Source organism: Merops nubicus, unplaced genomic scaffold (assembly GCF_000691845.1).
Source record: "Merops nubicus isolate BGI_N331 unplaced genomic scaffold, ASM69184v1 scaffold7300, whole genome shotgun sequence".
Classification (NCBI taxonomy): domain Eukaryota; kingdom Metazoa; phylum Chordata; class Aves; order Coraciiformes; family Meropidae; genus Merops; species Merops nubicus.
In genome coordinates, this window is record NW_008584776.1 from 47,712 (window position 1) to 70,465 (window position 22,754).

A 22,754-nucleotide genomic window follows, 5' to 3' on the forward strand; every position below is an offset into this window, starting at 1 on the left:
GAGGGGGTGCGCTGCACGGGGGGGCAGCCGTAGATGTGGGGATGTGGCAGAGGGAGGAGGGTTATGAGATCAGCTGGGTGTCTGTAGTGAGAGAAGTGTGAAATGGCAAGGGTAAGTTTTCCATTACATGGTGTCCAAATAAAAACAGTTGTAATTAGGGAGGTTATCTGTTCTAGAGCAAAAAAAAAAAAAAAAAGGTCAGTGCTGCCCCATCTGGCATTCTCTGTACATAAGCTGTATTTATGCCCTCTTGTTTTGGCTGCTTTGGATGATTCCCCATCTCTTCCAACTTACTTCTGTAATTGCCTGTGTGCCAGATCCTGCTCACAGCTTCAGGAGCATGACACCAGGAAGGGTTCTTCCCGAGTCAGTGGAGTTATGTCCATTTTTTTCTTTCTAACCTGGTGCAAGTGAGAGCAGTTCTTGGTCAATGTCTGTATTAACACCTGCAAGCAAAATCGGAGAGGCCCCCATGCTGCTGGATGGAGCCAGACAGCTGCTTATCTTTCTTGCAGATGTTCTTGTCTTTTTGTCTTCGTGGTGTGAGGAGGCATGATGGAGCACAGGAATGTGTCATATCCTTTCCATTCCCCTCCCTGCTGGTTTGGGGCAGCCAAAAATGAGAGGGGACTAGGGACCCATTAGCAAAGTGAGTGAGGGAATGCTTAATAATCTATTTTCTTGAGCATGGGATCTGGCTTTCTGGCTGTGGCTGCAGGCTGGGGATACATGGAGAGGGGATGCATACATCTACTTTCTTTTCCCAAAACTGCAATACTGCAGGCTTCTGATGTGCCAAAGCTGCTTGCAGAGTGCCTGCCGGGTTCAGGCAGAACCCTGCTTTGACCCTCCCCTCATAGGACCTTGCAGCAGGCTGGCCTGGGACCTGCTACACAACTGCAAAGGCAGAGGGCTGATGGTCACACAGCCCATGGGCAGTGCCTCACTTCTGCAGAGCCAGTGGGCCCGGTCCCAAGTTATTTCCAGCCTGAGAGCTCCTCCCTTGAACAGGGCAAATTGAACTTTTGCCTCCATGAGAAACAGTCTCTTCCAGCTCCCTTTCCTTTTGAGCTCCACAGGAACCTGGATTCCTTCTCTCACAAAGGTGGGATGTTGCTGATCGTTTCCTGCTACATTCAGCACTCGCCCCAGCTTCCAACAGTGGTTTCTGGGCCTACGTGAACTTAGCAACAGCTCTGACCTCTCCCACAGAGGTTCAACACTACCAACCAGGTGAGCAGAGGTGTCCTCTTTGTGTAAAATAAGGGCTCCTGCATTCCCTTTCCAACCTGGAACAGGGGATGGGGTTTGAATCCTATTAGGGAACAGTGCTCCAAGCGCTGACCTGCAACACAGCTGGTCACTACTGGGCCTTGAATACCTTTGGTAACTCTTCACGTTGGCATTTCCGAGCTAGAGAGCACAACCAGCTTGTGGCTCAGGGGAACCATGGTCTGACCACACTGCGGGCAGGGAAGCTTCGCTAGGAACACTCAGGCTTGAGTCCAGCTGCACACAAGTGACATGGTGAGACCCCTCAAGGGGTGATCTTTGTTACATTAGGAGCTTCTTTTAATCTTTGCTCATCATTTGGAGACATGCTGTGTTGGATGGTTGGACATTCTGGAAGAAACAGGGCTCAATCAGTCGTGTCTACAGGGAGGAGCAGAGCCCACCTAGAGTGAGCAAAGGAAGAGGTGCTCATGTCAGTCAGCTTTTCTGAATACTCCTCTGGGGTCCACTCTGTGGACCAAGCAAGACAGTTGCTTATGCCAGGTTGTCATAGTTACATACTCTAGAAGAAACAACAAAACCAAGGAGGAACATTCAGGTTTTGCAGAATGGATAGGCTGCTCCACTCTTTTTTGTTACTTTGATAGGCTGCTCCACTCTTTTTTGTTACTTTGGGACAAGAGTCAAGTGTCTAATGCAACAGACTGTCTCTTAAAAGCAAACAGAAGCAGCAAAATGTGACAAAGCCAAGTCTTTCTTCCAGTATCTCCCCGGCATTGCGTAACACTCGAAACGCAAGCAGCATGTTTCAGACAGGTGTAGGGCTGTGCCTCGCTGCTTCCTGGATTTCAGAAGCTGCTATCTGATTGGAATGAGGGGGCAGGCACTGAGTGCCAGCGTGCCCTGCCTCTTGGTAACGCTGATTATGTGTTCACTGGATCAGCAGACCCTGGACTTCCCTTGTCCAGAGCTGGACTATATCTCCATCCACCCTTCTCCTCTCCCACTGCTCAGATGCACGGTGCAGTCATGCACTGGGTCGAGCTCCTGCTTGCTCCGAGTCCACCGTGCTGTCAAAGGAGGATGTTACAGTGCTGGAACCAAGTGCTGTACAAAGAAACCAAGAAATGCATGAAAAAGGGAATTGTGTTTAAATCATCACATCAAATGAAAGAAAAACCCAAATGAATGTGAAGAGAACATGAAATTTCCTCTTTGATGTTCTGTGCTGGGAAGGTTTCAATCTTTTTTTAAAGCTCCTCCTCCACTCCCTTCCTTCTTATGGGATTGTATCCAATATTCCAATGTTCATGTAATGCCTTGACTTTGCTATCATTCTTCTCGGGATAATTATAGGTTAGTATAATGTACCTATTGTTCTGTTCCACAAAGCAGCACTGTCATACGGACGGCAGGGGTGGGGTGGGGGGGATCTCTGTGTGTTCTCCTGCATCCACACTGTGTCTTTAATTAGTGTTCTTCCTCGTCTTTCCTTTTTTATTTCAATTTTTTTTTTTTCCTTCCCATGGTGAATTCCAAGCACTTCCCCTTCTCCAACTGCTGGTCTCTATTTCCAGTTATGCCAGTGCCCTGTTTTTTTGGTTTTGGCTAAGTTCATGCCCATCATAGCAGGTTTGCCATTCAGATGAAAAAAGCATGAAACCCAACTAGTGAGCTATTGGTATTTACAGAGACAGCAGATAATTTTTTCTTTCCTAAAACTTATTGGTGGAGTCCCTTACATTATCTTGCCTGACTTTGTCCTGAATTTGGAAAGAAGAAGACACCTACCCTGTGCCCAGGGGCTGCACTCTGCTCTCGGGCCCTGCTGCACAAGGCACTGCACAAGCGTGTACCAACACGGTCCCTGGCTCCCAGCGCTCACACGTTTTTCAGCAACAGCATTTGTCTTTGCCCTCCAGGTGCAGGTGTGGGAGACTGCTATGGAGTCTTGTAAAGTGGTTTTGGTGCTGGGGCATCGCTTGTGTTCACCAGACAAGGTGCTGAGTACATTACCGGGTACCTGAGAAATATTAAGGAAAGGCTGAAGAGCCCAGTTAAATCTCTGTTGTCATACACGGGAGATAAATGTTGGTTCATAATTGGTGGAGAAGCTGTGTAATCAGTTGCTTGCTTTCTATTGTTGCCACCTCCAAGATAAATAGTATTCAGGGCTGGGGCTGTATTTTAGCCAGTAAAGGCTGTATAAGCAAATAGGTTCATCTTGATTAGCTGCTGTTTTGTTTCGCTGTAAATGATTTTTTGCCTTTGAGCCAAACAAGTGGTGTGGAGAGATGGTTCCCGACTAGCCCATCAAAGGAAAACCGTAGTGGGGTGGTTTATTGTTTTTCAGGACTTCACACAAGTTCCTCCTCTTTGAATGTGGGTTTACCAGAATGATGAAATGGGAAACCTCCAAACAACGGCATTTTTGAAAACCTATTTTTATAAAGCAAGGAATTACAGATTTTGGAGGAATCTGGATTAAAACCCTTCTGCTAGCAAGGAGCGTGCCTCAAGTGCATGCAACTTCCCTGCTGTAAAAGTGGACAGAAGTGTGATCAGAGGTCAGAACTCTGTCTCCTCTCCTGCAGTCCCTGGGCTTCCTCTTGCTCCTGCTGCATAAAGCCAAAACACACGGTTTTCACTGGAATGTCTCTTTTAAAACGGCCTTCCATGATTCCTGGAAAGACAGAAAGTTTCATCTACACTGTCATTGCTGGGTTGTTCTGCCACAGGAGATGACTTCTAGTGTGAAGCCTTTAAAATCGTCAATGTCTCCGCACACCTTTGCAGATGTGCAAACCTGAAGAGGTGTAGTGTCCATCTCTGGGTGTGTGGAGTGCAGGAGAAGGGACATGGTGGATGGAAGTGGACTTCTTCCTGTGCCCTGAGAATGTGATCTTTTTAAAACAAAAATTAATCTCTTTCATAATTGTAATTTGTAGAATTGTGTCTCCAAAACAAAAGAACCAACACAGATGCACAATTTGGCAAGCTGTGAATGTTAAACAGCCAACCTCTTCCTCCCTGGTGTAATTCCATGAGCTTCAAGGGAATCGCACCAGTGGCAGCAATCTGGCCTAAAATGCCTTTGACTAAAGCTTGCTGGTTTATGCCTGGTGTCCCAAGTACCGCTGAAGGAGATTTGGTGTTTCAGAAATGGATGAAATCCATGTGTTCAGTGCAGCATGCTGAGAAACACACCCACGTGTGAGCACACACACACACACACACACACACACACACACACACACACACACTCACACACACACACACACACTCACACACGTCCACGCAGGCGCATGCCTGTGCATCCCTTCCTGGGGATCTTCCCAGAACTGGGACGTGCTTGCCAGGTGTCTTTGCAAGCCAGCTCTGGCTGTGTTTTGTGTGTTGGAGAAGCACAGGGATGCTCCTCACAACCGGTCTCGCCTTGTGCTTGCTTATTGTGTTTCTCCTTTGTATCCTGAAGTGGAAACCACAGGTTCATCCCAGTCAGATCCGGTAAGTGATTGCCCCCGTTGGACCAGACCCAGAAAAATTCCTCCCGCCGGCTTAAGCATATTTACATACCACAGGTCATTACAAGTTGGCGCTCACCTTTGTATTCATTCCCACGTGTCAAAGCAGAGATATTGGTTCATTTTTCTCCCCCCCCCCCAATGTTTCTTCTATTTTCTAGGTTACCTTTTTTTGAAGGAATAAGAAAGCCAAAGGAGCTATCCCCATGGGTCCTGACATCTGCTGCAGTCATTCTTACAGACTCAAAGGAGACCTAGGGAAGGAGAGGGAACAGTCTGGCTGCAGTCTCTTATTGTTTCTCTTTCGTGGGCCCCCACCCTGCACCCTCCTGGGCCTGCAATCCACTAACTAGCTCCTCCTGACTCCAGCTGTCATTTTTCCTTTTTATCTACTCCTCTCTCAAAGAACCAAATGTCATCTCTTGTTGTTCCCTTAGCTGGGGTCAGAGACTCCTTTATGTGCTTTACGCTGATCAAGGATTTTTAGCTGGGAATGAGAGCGGTAATCAACTGCATGGTTGGGGAAGGGGAGAGATTAAATCTGAGAATTGCCAGTGATTGCCCCACGTGAAGAACAGCAGCTAGCAAAACACATGCTATCATTATGCTCTTATGATTATTTTATTCCCTCGGTGACAGTAAAATGCTATCTGTAGCAGAAAGGTAGGACAAAGTCCATTCTTCTTTAGCCCTGTGGTGTTCAATGGATTTTCAGTGGGGTAGAATTGGGAAAATTTAGATTTACAGTGAGGAGTGACTCCTATTTTCAGACCTCTATCTTGGAGATTTCAAGAAAGGGAAAAGGCCAATCTAATATCTGTTTGTGTTCTAATTTGAGGACCCACTTTTGTTCGAAGATGGGCAGCCGTTTTTGTTGCCAATCTTGATTCTATAGCTATGGGGAAGTCATTGCAGAGTGTAGTGGGATGTGACCTCTGCTATGTCCTGACACTTCCACTTCATCAGCCAATTTTGGGACATGCTGGCTGAGTAAAAGTGGGGACAGGAAGGGTCCATGGTTTATTTTTCTGGTTTATTCAGGAGAGAATCAAGCTCCAGTGCCTGCAACAGATTGCAAACTGTAAGTTTCACAGTCAAACACAGGAAGGCAAAATGGTTTACAAGCAGGCTAAATGATGATAAATACCTTTGATTGATTAATTACTTTAATATTAGTAGCCTAGACTGTGTCCTTCAATATGCTCTGTTTAAAGTCATGTCAGTCCCTCTAAAATGTCTTCTGTTGTTAGAGACCTGTAGGAAGAGTAGTACAAAGTGTCCTGATTCTCCTTTTACACTGATGGAAGTCAAAAGTACTCTGAAGTGTGCAGGAACTGAGTCAGCCCTCTTCCAGAGAAACATTTTCTTCACAACAGGAAAAGAGGCTGTATTTAGAGTTTGTTTAATTAGGCGAGACCTGACTGGTGGAGAAGGAGGTTTCACTGAACTCAAATTGCCAACGTTTGCTGAGATGTGTGTTAGGGACTAACACACTATTGTTGTATTCTGTGTTTATTCTCTAGGCATTTGACAATGATTTTTGTTAATGCTTTCAAAATCTGTTCCTTTCTTAGCAACTCCAGCTCCTAGAAGCCATGAACTGGATGGAAACTTCAGTTTTATACCTGAAAGTTCTGGCTCTGCTGGATGTAGAAATGTCTGTATCTAAAATAATCTACCGGTTCACAAACAGGACCTTGCTCATAATTTTTTGAGTGATTTAATTTGGAAATACTGTAAGTACCAGGTGCAGGTGGTAGCTGGAATACAGGAAGAAAGATGAGAATATCAGGATAAAAAAGAATTCCTTACCCCAAATCCAGGATTAAGCTTTCTGAACTTGGACTTCATCCCATTCCTATTTTTCCAGTCAAAATAGGAGATGTGCCTGCATCTCAAGTTTAAGATGGAACCTATTGGTTAAGTATCAGTCAAATACTAGATTGTGAAGCTCCCTGATGTGGGAGATGTGGAGTTGTGCCTGACCTGACTTTTCCTGCTTCCTCCTACCATGAAGTTTCAGCTCCATCATTTGGAATGGGTCTTTAGATACAGTTTTGAGATCTGTTCATCCCTTGTATGCATTATGATATGGAAAGAAGTATGGATAGGATGAGTCCACAGTCCTAGAGATACAGCTGCCTTCTTGGTCTCTTCCTTTGTCTTTCTGTGTAGCGTGGGATATGGATCACCTCCTGAGACCATATGAGCACATTCATTCCATGAATCCCTTGGAATTGTACATGCCTGAGAACATGAGTGATGCCCTTTTCCTGGGGCAGGTGCAGTACGTGAGAGTCCTAATGTTTTTTACTATAGATCTTAAGGATTTTTAGAATCTTGAGAATTTGCACCCCATTTTTTTGTGGACTTCTGTGTGCCAGATACCTTGTACATTATTTTCTGGGGTTACTGGAGACTGGGCTCTATCTTTCTGTTCATAATTTCCAGTCCTTTGCTGTTCAAAGACACACAGTCCCTGCTGTGTGCCGTTCCATTTACTGCTCCCTTTTCACTCCTTCCTTGCCATCTTTCCTTCTTTATTCAAATCTGTCATTCCCAGTGGTATTGCTGTTTTGTTCAGTGGGAGCCATGATTAACAGTTTCCCCTTGGACTGATTTGGATTGACACCTGTCTTTTCAAGCCAGCAGTCTTTGAACAAATCCCTCAGTACATAGGCAAATACCAACACAAAGCTGTGACCTCATTCTTCTTCCATCTTGTGCAGTCTTTTTACCTTAGCAAAGTGGGTGTAAAATACTAGGAGGAAACAGAATGGAGTGCTGAATCTGTACAAACTTTAATGGCACCAAGCAGACAATCGCATGGGGAAATGATGTTTTTGAAGTTCAAATTCAGGCCTTAAATCCAGACTGAAGTTAAAATGTAATTTGTCATCATTTACCTGTCGCTGCAATGTTAAATGTTTTAGAAAATCAAGTTGTATTTTTCTGCTTCCACCTCTTTTCTTTTCTGTGCTGTTGTTGTACTCAGCTGTGGTGACAGTTGCAATCGTACAGAGAGAACAGTGGCACAGGTTGCCCAGGGAAGTTGTGGATGCTCCACTACTGGATGTATTCAAGAACAGGTTGGATGGGGCTTTGAGCAACCTGGTCTAGTGGGCAGTGTCCCTGGCCATGACAAGGGGATTGGAACTAGATGATCTTTAAGGTCCCTTACAACTAAAACCATTCTATAATTCTATGATTCTACAACATAAATACATCCCTGAAGTGACTATAAAAAATACAACCCTGAAGGAAGCAGAGGATTGCAGAAACAAAGTATTATACTAATACTGCCATTTTTGAACACTAACAACTGTCTAAAACATGGGTATTGCTAGAACTTGGTACTCTTCTTCCTGCAGAACCATGTGTTCTGGGATTCTTCTCCAGTGTTTTATCAGTGTTTTCTCTTTTACATAAGTAGACTTAACAGAAAACAGACAAACCTACCTAAGAAAAAACATGCAGAATAAAGATCCTAAAAAGTGTCAGACTTTGGATATTAGAAACAATCTCAAAACCATGTCAGCCTACAGTAAATTATAACCATACCTGCTATCACCTCAAATCCTCTAGGAATTTTTGCCACAGATGCTTGCCAGATGCTGTAGCAGTTTCCAGCTGTTTCTCCACTCTTGGATGCATGAGGCAAAATTGAGAAATTTGGACAAACTTATGAAAGGTAAAATGAAGTAGGAGCTGCTTAGTGGGAACAGACAGAATTTCATCTAAGATGATGCTGACTGGAGACATAGATGCCAGCTGTTCATCAGCTGGCTTCATACTGAAGATTAATTTTCCTTGAGCATGCTTTGGACTTGAACTTCTCCTCCCTCCTTCAGTCTTTTGGCTTGCTAGACCAAAGGAAGGAGTATAAGAAAGATAGCCATGAACTTATCATTCATGTAAGTATATAATTTTCTTCTAATTTAAATTCTCTCTGGCAAGAAGTCATGTGGAAATCTAAGCTCCTCATTGCCCCCTGCACAAGAACAACCTGGAAGGGATCATTGACATTAAATTGACATTAAATGTCAAATAAACACCATGCATTCTTTGCATTCAAAAACTAAATGTGAGTTCCTGTAGCTTCAGACGAAAATATTCAGAGTCATTCATGGCAGCCTTATAAACAAGCATCAATGTGGCAGTGAATCATTTGTAAGTATATGCTATCTGTGCATGGGCAACACCACAGATCAGTGATAGTCAAACCTGAAAAGTTTCATTCTTGATTGGACCGAGAGGAAGCGACATAATCACCAGGGTGTGGTAACCTGCTGCTGTGCTGTCTTTGGTGCTTTGTCATCACTGTTGTGCATTGGTGGTAGGCTGGGAGCAGATGCCTTAGTGCAGTGTCAGACCATCACACTCTGATTAGCCTGTAGAATGTAGTTGTGTTTTCCTCCAGACTGCTGGTGAAAAGAGTTGCTTCTGACATCTCCATCTTTCTGCCTCTCTCTTTGGCTACATCAAAGAGTAAAGAACAATCTCTAATGCTTTGAAATACTGGCTAAGCCTTCTTGTTGAGCAAAGAGAGGCTCTGATTAAGCCTATGGATTCTTCAAGAATCTACCTATGTGTGATGTGTTAAGGAACTGAAGTTGAGCGTTGTTGAACTATGTGAGACCTTAGATTATTTTCTGACTTCTGCAAAAATGTCCTGTGTGTCAGTGAGTGACTTGAAGCTATCTCCTAGTCTTTCTCTTTATGTTGAGGAAGATTGTGTGTAACTGTTTAGTGTATATTATGTAAAAACTCCAAAGAAAGATTATCTGAAGGGCTTTTCTCTCATAACTCTCACCAAAGATGATGTCTTCACTGCATATGGCTTTCGGTTCTCTTTGGGGCGGGGCGGGGGGGGGTAAGGAGACAGTGTATGTTTGGAGACAAAGGAGATGGTCATTCTATTGTGCATGTGATTGAACCAACAATGTTACTGTCAAATAGTAGCAGTTCCTAAGCTAATCACAATGGAGAACCCCCAGCTGAGGACAGAGGAGACATTTACCTGCACCTGTCCTGCTCAGTAGCAACTACATCAAGATGATTCATCTGTGTGTAATGGTCCTCAGCAGCAGAAGACTTCCATCCTGTCCTTACGTTGGGACCTTTTTGCTGATCCTTCCACTTTCTTCTCTTCTCAGCTCCTGCCCATGGAGGGACTCTTCCCTTCCCCCTTCCATTGCCTTGGAGCTATTTTGCTTCTCCTGATGAATGTCGAGTGCTTTGGGCCTGCAGCCCTAATAGGTGGGGGCTAAGACTTGGATCTACCCCCGAGACAGAGTGGAGCCAGCAAAGACGGGTTATTTTAAATTGTGTGGTGACAAGCCTTTCTTTTTTCCCTCCCTTTTTGTTCCCAGAGGATAGCCGGGGTAGTTTGTTGTGCCAAATGCTTGGAATGTGGTTTTTCTCCCCTTCCTCCCCCTTCAAAACAGAAAGAGGAAAGTTTATGCTGTGAATTGTGTTAATTGGGGGACATAAATCCAAGCTAGGCAGCGTTGCTGGGCCTAGGCACCTATTGAAGTTTAATGAGGGAAGAGCAGTTTTCTCTTGCTCTCCCCTCTTATGCTCTCCCCACATCAAACTCTTTCTTGTGGTACAGTCCTGTTCAGATGGGAGTATGGGAATGCCAGGGAGAGGGTGTGTGTGGGTCCAAAGTTCTCACGGGTCTGAACACAAAATGGGACTCCTTTAAAATAATGCCACCAGAGTGAGGGGTGGACATTGGCCCAGGCTGGAGCTAGCTGCGTAGCCAGTGTAGGAAAAAGAGGTTTCTCTGGAACCCTCTTGTCTGAGGTTGGCTACAAGCCCACTTGAGACAAATCCACACTGCAACAGAGATTTGATGGTCTGTGTTCCCTGCATTTCTGCATGGATGACAGGGTCCCATGCAGGATTTTATATGACTTCTTACTCCCTGTGTCAGGCCTGATGCTTTCTCAGAACTTCATGATGAAGTATTTCCGTCTGATTTCTGTCTGACTGGCTGAAGAGATGCTTCATTGTGTCCAGAACAGAAAATATGATTCCTTCTTCCTGTCCCACCGGTGGTACTGGGAATAAGTCGGTGCCCATTAACTTGTAGAGGATGTAATGGAATCTCTTACATGAAAATCCAACCTGGGAGGGCCTTCATCAGAGCACGAATGGGAGTAGAATTACCCTGAGTGTAATAACATCTACTTTAGCAGAGATGGACAAGTTCATCTGAAATGGCTCTGGAGTGAATGCCAAAAGCAAAGCTTCCCTTTGGCACTGATGTTTCAAGAAGAAGATAAATTCACATTGTGGAAGAAAGGTAGATTGGGAGAGTAAAAGGAAGAGAGCTTAAATAGAAGGCCCTGAGAGTCCCAGAACTTATTGAAACCAATACTGACTGGCTCTGAGGTCTGCTACAATAAAATAATAAAACTGTCAGGTAAAAATGCTTCTTATGGTGGTGCAAGACCAGTGTTCATCCTTCAGTTCCAGATAATATAACATTACTACAGGAGGTATTTTAGTCTGCTGGTAATATTTTACTGCTTTTGCTTGCGAGCTCATCACTATTTGTGAAGCATTAAGCATGAAAATTCTTATTTTTATCAACCTCACCAGCCCTTGCTGATGCAGCACTGGAAGTCTGGGAAGAACCATTTGCTTTTGCTTTGAGAGATGGGATGAAAGGTTAGAGGGGGTGGGTGGTGATCGCATGAGCAATGCAGGTCATGTTACCAGTGGATTCCTCTTGCTAGATAAGTGAGAGCCCTCTGAAAGGTAATTATTGGAAAGCATAAATTCCTGAGATAACCTGTCCAAGAAGAAATACTGACAGGAGCAGAGGCCATGTGTTAAAGGCTGGCCATTACTCCAGGGCAATGGGCTCACCTCTCTCTCTCTTTTTTTCTGTAACCTCTCCTTGCTCTGACAGTTGACTCTCTTGGTTCTTTTCCTTCAGTTACTTGTTGATCTTTTCCTGGTCCTCTTTATAGACCACTGTGATGCTTATCTCCATTCTCTACTAACTGGGGTGCAGACAAGTGGAGACTCAGTATGCACTTTAGTTCCATGTCCAAATTCATGTTTAGCCATTGTCTTTGTTTGTCGTTGTCACTGCAGTGTTCAGGTAGCCTTTACGGCATGTCTGGAAAAGAGAAGGGTTGCTCTTGTATTTCTTAAACTTATTATTTGTATAGAAGAGCTTCAGCTAGCTCTCAGGGACAACATGGTGTCAGCTTTGCCTCTGAATGAAGAAAATTGCTGGACTGCAGTTGGGGAAGGAAGTCTTGAAGAGTGAGAAAACAAATTTCAGAAGAAAAGATGGAGCAAAGCTGGGAAATAAGAACAGTGCCTTCTCTTTCTCTATGTCTTTGTTATGCAAACTCTCTGTGTCTCATCTGTATTGTAGAGATAATGGTATCTACCCAGTTCCTATTTCCACTGCTTGATTGATTAATGACTGTCTCATGATCCCTAGATTACACTTTTGTGACACAGCTTTAACTACTGCAGTGTATTACATCCCAGAAAGAAAATGGAAGAAATGTCTTAGCTCTAGCTAGTTCCAGCTGGGAAAACATGATAAACTGACCTGGGCAGGCTTGCCCACATGTACCTGCTTCTAAGAGCTCTTTCTAAAAGTGTACTGGAGCATGTGATGTCTTTCAACTATCTGCCTAACTTTGAATGGAAGGGGACTTGCACATTCAGTGAGGTGCTTTGCTGAACCAGGAGCTGGTGCTTGGTCAAGGCAGGGTTTCATCATGAGTCTTTGAAGACCCAGTGAACACACAGGGCCAAAGATGGATCTGAGATCTGCCCTAGTGTGACTAGGAGATGAGATAAACAACTGGAATATTTAAGAATAGTGAAGTGTGCCAAAAGAGAAGGTTGTTTGAGCAGAAGAGGGGATCTTCATTGTGCAATGATAGCTGCAGTAAGACACTTTGAATTGCTAAGAGAATTAAAAGGCTTTTCTATCTGCTTTCACTGGTCTACAATAATACAGCAATAACCACCTCAGTCTGGTACTTGAGTTAAGATGATGCTGAGATCAGGAGGCAAGCTGGAAGAAAAACGTGCAAGGAAAGTTGGTGTATAGGGTAACAGCCATCAGATATTTTAGATTCTGAAAACAAGTTGTGGCAAGTGCTTTTTCTTGACTTTTTTTGTTAGAGAGTTCCTCTCTATGCTACATGAGTGTCTACAGCAACAAAGGCACAGGTGTTAGGAACATCACTCCTCAGAGTTAGAGCAATGTGTGTATTTGCCATGATGGTTTTTTCTGCTCCCAAGGGATGTGCTCCAAGTGTGGAAGGTGCTGCACCTAGACTTTTGAGTTACTTCAGGTGTGCTCTCAGTACAGGGCACTTCATTCTGAGGGAACTGTAATATTATGTGTTGGAGGACACAGTGCATCTGTTTCACCTCTTCTAACTTTTATTGTTCCTTTTTGAGGAGCAATATTGGTACTTCAGCAGAGGAATGCCCGTAATCTGTCCCACTTCCATTTCAGGGTAGAACTGAGGGAAGGAGGTGAGAAAAGGAAATCTAATTCACAGTTCCCTTGGGAATTCCCCTATGTAGCATGAGCCAAGTATATCCTTGCTATACGTCTGCTGAGGTCAGTAGATTTATACAAGTAACAGAATAATTGTTCCTGTGTGTTCAAGAGAAATAATAACTCAAAGAAACATAACCTTAATTATCTAGACTTAAGATGAATTTGTAGAGAGCAGAAAATATGATTTCCCATTGTAAGTGTTTTGTGAGGTTAATAATTATTGACTGAGTAGAGCAGATTTTTGTGTTTTCTTACATGTGCATTCTATTTGTCATACGTATCATGACTGAGGAACTGGAAGTGCTACCCATTCAGGATTAGTAACTTTATCTTTAAAGTCTTGGCTGTAGCTGATATTTTTTTCGAAGGCTGACCTCAGTGGCAAAGTAAACTCTTAGTAATTATGTGGTTTTATTCTAGATCTATATAAATCTCTGCTTTGCTACTCCTGTGATCATTTTCACCTGAGCAAAACTGATTGTTTCCTGTAGCAGGAGTATTTTTGCAGCAGGAGATACAAGGTTCCCACAAAAGAGGCAAGTCATCAGAAAAATGTGAGCTCACTAACTCTTTCTAGTCAAAGGACAGGAAGTACCTAAAGTATTAATATAATCACAGTTCTGTGTGGTGGGGAAGCTTGCCTGCCATTTAGGAACATTTCTACTACTCTTCTACTTGCATGTTTATTTCGGTCTCTTCTAAATTCTGCCATCTGGATTGAATGACACTGTACATTTGCCTACTAAATAACTACACAAGGTGGCAGGGGAAATCCCAGCCAGGAACTTCCTAGAGGGCCAGCAGAGGTCATTCAGACCAGGACCGTGCTGTAGACTTGAACAGTTGTGACTCTGACGTGGCTAAAAGCAGGCAAAACCCTCATGCTCTCTCCTGGCACCTCACTGCCTGTTGAGATCTGGTGGAGGTACATGGCTTCATGAAAGATGAGATAAGCAGACACACGTGAAAAGGAATGCTCTTGTCAGCTTAATTGATGCAATTTGGGCTGATGATGTAACTGTGGTGGCAGGGAAAAACACCTTCCATTTGTGTGTGCCATGTCTCCCAAGAGGGCTCTGCTGACTGAGTGACCTTGCTGTCACCACTGACGGCGTGGACAGGCTCTTCCCCAGTGCAAACAACCACATGCGTTACCTGAAGACTGACTCAAGCTGGTTGTAGTGCTGGAGACTACCTCTGGTGGCAGAAGGGGGTTTGCGAGCTCCTCCCCAGCTGGGTTTGCTCAAGCAGCTCAAATGGCCTTGCCTGCAGTAGATGAGGGAGCAGTCACACAAGTACTGCTGCTGGCAGGAGGTGCAGGAGCACCGAGCTGTAGGAGACACATGGTGAGAAGCAGCAAGGTGGGAGGGAATGGGTGATATCTTTAGCCAGTTATGATCTGAGCATCTTTTGGTGTAGACAGTGCCTAAAGTAACGCACAGGACTCGTTAGCACAGTGAGCGTCGGGTGCCACCCCTGTTCTGCAGGGCACTGCTAAAGCTACAGAGGAAGTTGCAGTGGAGTCATTTATAGAACTCTGGTTTGCTGGCTTCCCCGTGCCAGCTCAGGTGATAGATTCTGTTTTTTACTAAGCTGTCTTTCTCCTGGATGGAGGAAGGCAAAAGATAGGTCCACTGTGGGAAATCAGGACTGAGGGAGTTGAATGGACAGACTTTCTCTTTGACTAGATCTGGTCCCCTAGGCTATGACTGCACTAAGCCCAACAGACTTCTGGTGACCCCAAGCCCCAGGAGCTTGAGATGCTTCTTTAAAAAAATATATTAAAAAATCCCTTGGATGTTGTCATGTCCAATCTAATATTGTTGCTGAAGTTTTCATTAGTTCATTCCATTAGTAATTGGAGAGAATTTTTGACCTTTTTGGGGAGGTTAGGACCAAGCTGAATTCTGACTGCTGTCTTCAGGTACAAAAGAGGTCTGGGTTATTACCTTTCACACGTGTTGTTCATTTAATTGGATGATGCTGTATCTCTTTAAAACAGAAGCCCTGGCCTGAGAATGAATGGATGCTCTGAGATATCCCCAAGGAGTCTGCCTCTGAGATTAACCTAATTGGTCACTGTGCTGAGTCTAATGGAGATTGTATGCAATGTCTTTCTCTGGAAACACCTTAGATAGCCTGGTTTGTGGCATGGAAACTGCTGCTGTTACCTCTCCATGGAAATGGAAATGGAAGAAAAATAGAAGTAGAAGTGGACAAATTATCACAAGCACCATAGTGTAATTGTTCACGGTCCAGTATATTCAAACAGGTCCAAGAAATGAATCTTCTGAAATACCTCATCTAAGCTGATGTCATCTTGTGCACTACACAGATACCTGTTGTATATAGCCAACAACTCTGCGTGTTAACTGCTGAGTAGAACAGGCATGGTGGGCCCTCTGTTTAGGCTTTGAGAGCAGGGAATGTTGCTGCAGGCCTTGCACAAGGCTGTGGACAGCTGCAGGCAGAGGAACACCTCCAGCTCTGGTCCTTCTTCCCGTACAAAGCCAGCAGCAGCTCTTGACCCTGAGGGCTAGATTTGGCCTGCAGGAGGTCAGCAGAACACCCCAGGTACCACGCTCGCCTTCGCCGCATTAACCTGTGCTGCTGTTTCTTGCCTTTAAGTGGAAATGCTGGCAGAGCTCTCTTGTTTTACAGTGCTTGTGAGGATGGGGCTCATCAGATCAACTTTCCCCACCTTGTAAGCTCTGCCTGCCTTTTGTTGGCTTTCTTCAGAGACAGATTTTTTTGTGTGTGAGATGATACCTGTTGTATCACACTGGATTAAATTACAGTCCAAAACTGTTTCCAGAGTAGTGAGTTTACCCACTCTGTGAGGCCAGGTTCTCTGCTATGGTTCAGCATCACACCGTGACTCCAGCAGCGAGGAGCCTGTCGATGCAGGACACAGACAGCAGCAGGGATTTCCAACCCACCAGGGGAACTCTGCTGATAAATCCCTGGCAAAAGGGGGTTCCTTGGCTCTTCTGCACGCGGGGGGTGGGCTAGTGCCGGGTGCTGAGAAATCTCACGTGTCTCTTTCACTGATCTAGGGTTCAACCTAGATACTCAGGGCATCTCCTTGACTGCTGTAATGTCTGGGCTGTGCCAACGCTGACTCAGGAACTTGTCATCCTCTCTCTGGTAGCTCCTTATCTCTTGCACCACGTACAGTCTGTGCGCCTGGCACGGTACTCCTGAACAAGTGCTTGAGAGCTTGTCTATTTTGACCTGGCTGTACAAATTCTTCCAATGGAAGCTGTTAACTCTCCTTGCAAGACTTTCCTTTATCCTTGGATCACTGTTGCTCTAGCAATGTTGTCTCTGCTTACAGCTGTGTCCTCCTTTGTGGTCTGGTCTGGGTACTCATCTGCTACTGAAACAGTTCTGCTAGCCATTTTTTTTTTCTCTGACTTCCATGCTGGGAAAGTTATACAGGCCTCTTTTAGTCTATCAGGTGAAATTATTCAATATATACAGAAATGAAGTAGATGTCTCAATGAGTCTGGCTCTCAGAGAGGCTAGGATAGACATGCGTTTGTGAGTCTTTACAAAGCTGCCAAGTTTATGCTAAAAAGCTGAAAGCCCAGAAAGTTTGAGTCATTCTGTAGCCCATCTGGAAATCCTGTTTTGCCTTTGCTCACGTTCACACCCTTTACATCATCAGATGTCGTGCAGGGACAGACGTAACTGACCATTATGAGAAAACTGAATTTACACTTTTCTGCATTTTCTGGCTTGCCCTCGCAGCTTGTGGTAGGATTTTGAGCAATCTGTCATGCTTAACCTAACATCAGGCAAGCCATTCTGTGTTTTGGTTGAGTCCTGGTATCCTACCTCTGTACGGTTGCAAAGGGTGAGTGATTGTAGCATTTAGGAGCTGCTTATAGACTAGGAGTTCCAGAGAGTAGAGCCAAAGGAGGGGCTCAGACAGTCATTCATTATATAATGCTTAATAGTGGTCTGATATTCTTGTATATGTCATGTTTTCTTGTGCTTGGATCTTTTGATGAATGTTGTGTTAACATCTTGCAATGTTATGTGAGGGTGAGCAGAGCAGAGTACTTGATCTCTTCTGGGAACGTGCTCTGGAGCTGGGAGTCTGTGGTCTGAAGGTGCTCAGGAGCCTGGTGATACTGGTCTCTGTGGAGCATGGGTTTCCACCTGCATCTACTTTTCTGGGTCTAGAAAGGAGAAGCAGCTGTTCAGGTGGCTTGAACTTGGTGCACTGTGCCCTTGTGGAAACCAGTGGTGTTTCAGGGTGCCTGAGGAAGTGGTGTAAGGCAGGCTGGGGACTACTGATCCCTTTGGCTTGATTTGTGGTAGGGTAGGTACCACAGGTTTGCAACTAGCTCCCTCTTCATTGGTCATAGTAGGCCAACCCAGATGTGAAAAATACATGAACATGGCCAGACCACTGCTTAAAAAGATAATTATGGAGGGACTGGAGAGAGAGAGTTAGAGAGAGGAAGGCCTTTTTGATGGTTGTGTCCCTTAGATTGTCTACATTAGTGGCTGTTATTGAATCTTAAGCAATGTTAGCTCATAGTTTGTAACATTTCCCACTGCCAGCCAGCCTCACTGCTGTCTCTTCTGACTTCAGCCTCTGCCAGCCATGCTGCCCTTGCTTTTAACACCAAGATTTGGGAGAGTGCAATCTGCATGAGGGGGGGAAAGATACATAAAGCTGCATGTCATCAACGTGATGGCTGGGATGGCTGCTGGTGCACTTCATCGTGTGCCCTGGAGGTTTTGCATAGTTATTAAATAGAAGTGGTGGAAGAATTGAGCCCTGTGGCATTCTTCATGCCAAGGCTCATGGAGAGGAGGAGCAGCCACCTGTCATGGGCTTCCTGGGGTCTGTTGGGAAGGAATGGGCATAGCCAGCTCAATGCAGTTCTCTCAGCACTTGGCAAGACGTGGTTGGTCAAGCTGTACCTCTTGGTCTGCAGTGCTGCAGGCAGCTGATAGCTCAGGTAGTGTCTGCATGATTTCCTAGTCTCTGTCCATCTTTGTGAGAAGGCCCAAGGTTCCACTGGTGCTTCATTCCCAGACTCATTCATGAATGTCTCCAAAAGGAGAGTGAAGAGTATTTTCTAAGTCACATGGCATCACTTGTTTCCCACCACTTCTAAGATCTTGCCCAATCTGAAACTGGATGACAGTGCTGCTGAAGAACAATTTCTGATTAAAATGTCTTTTTCAGTTGTCCTCAGCGTTCATTACAGTACTGAATGCTCTAAAATAAGACAAGAGGCTGAAAGTATAGTAAATGCCCTGTGGTCTTGAGGAGAGCAAGTCTCACATTTTTGATCATGGCTGGGGACCACTGCAAACTTCAGAAGGAAAAGTCTGTTGCTTTCTTTTACTTGATTAGTCATCTCTTTGTGTGCTATCCGCTTTTTACTTGCCTAGTCATGTAGTGAGCATGGTTTTAGAGGGAAATGAGTAGAAAGAGGCCTGGCCTCAGGAACTGGAGTCAAAAATAAGAGAAGAGGCTGAAAGTATAGTAAATGAAATCCCTGTGGTCTTGAGGAGAGCAAGTCTCACATTTTTGATCATGGCTGGGGACCACTGCAAACTTCAGAAGGAAAAGTCTGTTGCTTTCTTTTACTTGATTAGTCATCTCTTTGTGTGCTATCAGCTTTTTACTTGCCTAGTCATGTAGTGAGCATGGTTTTAGAGGGAAATGAGTAGAAAGAGGCCTGGCCTCAGGAACTGGAGTCAATGTAGGTTCATACTCAAAGGATCTGGTAGAAATTTAAGAGCTGCACTTAAAGACGACTGGCTCTTTGTTATACAGGTTTTCCAGGGGTGATGTGGACCTGTAATCATGGTTGAGCTTGGCTGGTTATGTCTTCAGTGAGTGCTCTCCTTCTCTGGACCCCAACCTGAAATGCGACAGGCACTGCAGGAGGGCTGTGCCAGATTCTGCCCAGCTTGTAGCTTTTGTGAAAGGTGTCCCACACTCCAGTAGCTGGGACTTTGCAGGATGGGGTGGAAACCAGTGGTGGAGAGCTGCTCCACTGTCTCCAGGGCCCATCAGGATCCCTTATCAGTAGAATCAAATGTCCTGAAGTGGCTGGAGTGAAGCCAGGCTCCTGGTCCTTGTTGCTAACTTATGGGCTTACAAGCCAGGCCAGGTCTTGCAGGTTTGCTTGTCTCCTTTTTTTCACTCAAGGAACGCCCAGACAGAGGAGTCATGGCACGAGAGACTGTACAGTAAACTAGAGTCAAAGCCTGCTCATAGTTAGAGCAGACAGGCCAAGGTTGAGAGAAGGGAAGGTTTGTTTTTCCCTGACCTGATTCTATGATAGAAACCCTCAGTTTCTTAATGCTTACAAGGACAGTGGCCTCACAGAAGTCACAGAGTCTGATCCTCCATACTGGTGCATGCTCTGATGCCAGCGCTGACCTGCAAGGCTGCATCAGATGGCTCCAGCCTCATGCCACCATCCCAGGACCCACAGGCTGGAGGAGCTTTCTGAGTGCTCCCTTCCCATGTCATGCTGCACTTCAGCTGCTCCAGGGCTGCTGTTTACTTCCAGTCCCACCCTTTTTCACTGAAAAAGAGCCTCCTACTAGACATACACCCCTCCTGTGCAGCCTTGCAGAAGACTGCAGTAGCATAGGTTGTTCTTTTCCGAGCCTGGGAGCTTTTATTAGTCAGGCAGAAGCGGGTTATTTTGGTGTCCTCGGGCTGGAATGGAGCTGCAGAGCCAGCACGTGTGCCAGCAGAGTCACCAGTCTCCTGTGCCAGGCAGCTGGGGCTCCACCTGTGGCCCTGCAGTGGGGGGCTGTGTGCTTTTCACAGGGTGCTGCCAACTTTCTTCTCTTTCCAGTTGTGTTCCTTTCTGTATGATTCACCTTCCTTGGCCGGCAGTGCATGTCTGCTCCTTGATTTTTTTTTCCCCCAGCATCTTTGAAACCTAGGCATATGCTGATGATTTTGTGCCATTAATATCAATCTAGACAAGTCTGTGTGACCTTTCACTCCCGTGTCCAAAGGGAAGAATCGACCCTTGCAGTCAGTCACAGCACAGCACTGACTCATACATACTTTTCACAAAAATAATGCAGAAATTCCCCATAGTTTTTACAGATATTTTCTTCAGGAGATGAAGTGTAAGTCTTCCATAGCAACACAGCTTGGGAAAACTCTGAAGCATGTAACATCAGCTAATTAATCTTTCTGACATATGATACACTTTTTACTATTAATGTTGTCTGTTGGCTTTTATTTCTCTTCATGTATCTGTCTTTCTCAAACTCAGCCGATCTGTTTGAGTTTCATTTGAGCTCATGTGCTCTCCAGTCTTATTCCCACCCTTGTCTGCTCTCCAGATCCATTATAAACTTCCTGGAAGGGGGCTGGGGTTTGTCCCACCAGGAACACAATAGCTGTAGCTTCCCTTTTTTGCCCTGATTCTAGGAATACTTGCTGATTTTCCTGCAGCAGATAAAATATGCTGTGCTTAGATATGTAGCACTGAAAACAAAGAAAATAAAATCTCTAAGTTTAAAGTTCCTTAATAAAAAAAACCAAAACAACCAAACAAAACACCCTAACTGAAATTTGGAATGAGCCAAAGTCATTCCTGTGAACACTGATGGTAAAACACAACAACCCAAAAGTAATTGCAGAGGAGCTGTTTTCCACTGAGATATGACTGTCATAAGGAAATATTGCTTCTTTACTTTCCTGTATTTGATTATTTGGCACCTTTTAAAAAAATTCCACTTATAATTAAAGTCAGGGCAAGTTGTCAAGGCCTCAGTATCTGAATATCTTTCCACTGAATACTTAGGGGCTGGGGTTTTTGATGGTGCTTGCTCTAGTGGGGCCAAGGCAAGCTTTCTTAAAGTATGGAGGTGACTAAATGCTTCTCCTCAATTATTATGTTTCTTCAAGGCAAAAGACGCATATTTAAAATCTTTAGAAGAAATGTAGTGAAGCAGCTAGACTATGAGATTGTGTCAAGAGCAAATTTGACCCATCAACTTGGTAGCTTCTCTGCCATTGGGATGGAGAAACTCCTTTTCTCCCTCATAGAAAAATCTGCAATTTAATCTTGCACCTTCCTTGACAGTGTCATTAAAAGCTAAATATTTAACATTCTAAGATATATAGTTATTTTCACTCTTAGAAGAAGGTGGAAACTGAGGTCATCTCCAGCCAGATCCTACATCTAGGTTGCTGAGATGTGTTGTTTTTGTTAATACAGATTCTTTGTGGTGTGCATACTCTAAGGGCTGGAGTCATTTTTAGCATAAAAGAAAGCTGTGCAGTGGTGGCAGTTTGTTGTTACACAGCTTTGCTCTTCCTTCCAGTAGAATCCTTGGAGTTAGTGAGCATCCCTGGCTTCATGCAGGGGGAATCTGACATAGCTCTGTGGAAGCTCCAGTGTTTGTGGAAAGAGCTGTTAATCTTTGATCAACTGGAGTCTCCTTGTTACTGACTTTGATTACACAAGTGTACAACTTTAATTACAGCTTTTAATAAGCTTTCATTTCTTCCTAGTCACATTCTTTGTATAGTAGTGCAGCTTATCTTTTCCTTTCTCCTCTGGTCCCCTTCCCTCCCCCCTGCCTTTTTATGGAGAAGGGGGTTTGAGGTCATTGCGGGGACTCGGTGTCCGGAGGGATCCCACTGTGCACGCCCTGCCCACGGCTCTGCCCCCTGCTCGCTTGGACAGTCCAGAGAGCTCCCTCCTTCAGCTGCCCTGCAAAGGTCCCTGCACTGCCTGGGAGCTGGTGGCCGGTGGAGCTGGGGGGGACAGGGCTGTGAGGCACCACAATCTCACAGACATTCACTGCTGCACGAAACCAGTGAACAACCCTTCCAAAGTCCCTGTAGCCAAAGGACGTACTGACTCCTGTGTGCCAATCCTGCCACTCCACCTCGGGGAGGTCTCTCAAGGACTTCCCCCTTCTCTCCCTTGCAACTCTGAAATGCAGCAGCTGAAGCCAGTAGGAAGCTGGTGGGCTCCAGCATCCAGATGTGATGCTTATTCCACGTTCAGGGGCTCAGCATACTGGGTAACCTCTGCTCGTTAGAGATATGACCTGGTGGAAGCTTTGTGAGAGGGTCACAGACTTGTAAATAATTGAGATATGGCTTAAAACAAGCATAAAAAAATGGTTCTTTCCCGTGAATCATATTTCAGCTCTGGAACTCATCATCCCACAAGGTTTTATGGATGAGAGAGATAAATGAGTTGAAGAGTTGGTTGGATAAAATCATGGAAGAAAGATTCATCAAGGTCTATTAAATATATAATTCCCACCATAGGGTAACTTGAGACTCGGGGAGGTTAAGTTCTGATCATCAGAAGTGCCTCCCTCTGTATTTGCCCTGGTCTTGTGTTCTTCCCTGAACATCTGTTGTTGGCCCCCATCAGCAAAAGGCTTTTGGGCCAGTGGAGTCCGTGGGGGAAAGA

General features: G+C 44.8%; 1 protein-coding gene across 3 annotated transcripts in view; it reads left to right on the plus strand.

Moving 5' to 3' along the window:
- Positions 1 to 7,313: 7,313 nt before the first annotated feature.
- The window catches only part of DPF3 (D4, zinc and double PHD fingers, family 3), a 109,910-nt gene continuing 94,469 nt past the window's right edge, over positions 7,314 to 22,754 (plus strand). For all 3 annotated transcript variants that reach the window (XM_008945300.1, XM_008945307.1, XM_008945315.1), the window contains exons 1-2: positions 7,314 to 7,319; positions 16,999 to 17,000. The gene's annotated coding sequence lies outside the window, so the exon portion shown is untranslated. The remainder of the gene's footprint in view (positions 7,320 to 16,998; positions 17,001 to 22,754) is intronic.